Here is a 2,175-nt window from a genome sequence, read left to right as displayed (position 1 = left end):
ATGTTTAATACATGTGAATGTACAGGTTTAATTTAATTACATTTAATGTTTTATTACATTGCCGTTATTATCCTCATTGCTACTCAAATCAACCTATTTATATCTAGCAGGTGTCTTTGAAACAACCCTAGGAGTGTGATAGCTTCCATGTTTGCTGTTATGACCAGATAGTAAAAAATTTAGGCTTTGCAGGTCATAAAGTCTGTGTTGCAATTACCATTAGATGGTATGTCAATAAATGAGTGTGGCTGTGTTTATTTCTGGTCTTGGCCACAGAAGCGAGATGACGAAGGGAACGTCATCATTTGGAAAGCATCACAATAAGACGCACACGTTGTGCCACCACTGTGGCTCTAAGGCCTACCACCTTCAGAAGTCGACCTGTGGCAAATGTGGCTACCCTGCCAAGCACAAGAGAAAGTGTAACTGGAGTGCCAAGGCTAAAAGTTGAAATACCACCAGAACTGGTCAAATGAGGCACCTAAAAATTGTATACTGCAGATTCAGGCATGGATTCCGTGAAGGAACAACACCTAAACGCAAGAGGGCAGCTGTTGCAGCATCCAGTTCATCTTAATGTCAACGATTAGTCATGCAATAAATGTTCTGGTTTTAAAAAATACAAAATAAATAAATAAATAAATAAATAATAAATTTAAAAAGACAGCCCTACAGGCCATTGTTTGTGGACTCCTGTTCTAAAACAATCACAATCTGTGTACTAAGACAAAAATACCTAGCAAATGCACATCATTAAGTATATTTAATCCTTGCTTTATCTTGTGATCCTACCAAACTGTATTTCTATTTAACTGGTCAGAAAATGAAAAGAGGCAATCATGGAGAAGAGGTAGATTGAATGGTAGGGGTGATGGCATTGCTTTGATAAAATAATAATGCTTCTTATTGCGATTAAAAACATATCTCTATATATACTCATAGATGTATAAAAATATAAATCTTTGTATGTGTACAAGCGTATGTACACAGGTATGCAAATGTCTCAGGTTGCTTAGTTTCGTACTTTTGTAACTGAAGGGCAATATTTAATCAGACATCTTAAAAACCCACTGGCAAGGCTTTCTTGGGGGTGCTTGGTGTTACTGTTTGTAGATTCCCAGAATCTTACTGTTTGTAGATTCCCAGAATCTCAGGGTTAGATGGATTCTCACCTTAAATAGTATAACCCTTCCAGTGGGTGACTTCCTTTATGAATCAACCAGCAACCAGCCATTCAAAAGCCATGTGAATGCCTCTAGTGATGAGAGGCTCACTTCCTCCGGAAACTGACCATTCTTGAATGATTCTTTAAATGATTTTCTTAGTAGTAAGCCCACATCTGTACCGTTTCGAATCACTTCTGTAAGGAAGTCATTCCCAGCCAACTGGTTTCATCGAATTCGTCTTTTACATGCTTTCCTATGGCCTGCACCTCTTTGTAGAATTTGTCACCTCTGTATGTGTGGGTATTTGATTAGTTACTCCTTCCTGTGCTAGACTGTAAACTTCAAGAGGACAAGGATACATCTGTTTTTACTCACTTTGTGTACCAAACATCTAGCACATAGCAGAGTCTCAAGAAATATTTGTTAAGTGAAAAAATTAGTTGTTATTTTTCCATCCATAGTTATATAAAATAAGTGCAACCCTCTAAAATATCCGCTGGCAGTACCATACTCCTCTTAAATATTATTTTTCCTAAGGTAATTGTCTAAAGCCTCCTCAATAATTCCTTTTGTTGCAAAGCGTTTGATTTATTTGCTGTCGTAGTTGTTTTCCTTTGAACAGCTTCCAGTGGGGCACTCAGATTTGACCAATATCCCAGATGTACCTTGACCAGATCAGGTTTAGAACGGGACCATCATGTCCTTATTGTGGAGACAGAAACAACCATTAGCATTTGGTAAGAACATTGTATAGACGATTTATGTGATGCATTAAAAATATTTTGTCCTACTTGTATATTTCTGAGTGTACACTGAATTTCATGGCAGTTAACACTATCATGATGCTTGATTTATTCATATCCACTGTGTTCCCAGTTGCTGTCTTCCTTCCTGAATTATATTGTTTTATTTAAATGTCCTGCTTATTTATTTTATATTGGGAGCTGATGTGTGTGATCTCTGAGTAGTACAACTTAACGTAAATGTGCCACTACTCTTTAAACAATTT

At 37.0% G+C, this 2,175-nt stretch overlaps 1 pseudogene; it reads left to right on the top strand.

The window, feature by feature from the left end:
- The first annotated feature begins 283 nt into the window (after positions 1 to 283).
- On the top strand, positions 284 to 577 carry LOC116812629 (large ribosomal subunit protein eL37-like; annotated as a pseudogene).
- Positions 578 to 2,175: the final 1,598 nt, after the last annotated feature.

This window comes from Hylobates moloch, unplaced genomic scaffold (genome assembly GCF_009828535.3).
Source record: "Hylobates moloch isolate HMO894 unplaced genomic scaffold, HMol_V3 SCAFFOLD_9, whole genome shotgun sequence".
In the NCBI taxonomy this organism is placed as follows: Eukaryota; Metazoa; Chordata; class Mammalia; order Primates; family Hylobatidae; genus Hylobates; species Hylobates moloch.
This window is presented reverse-complemented; position numbering and strand designations above follow the sequence as displayed.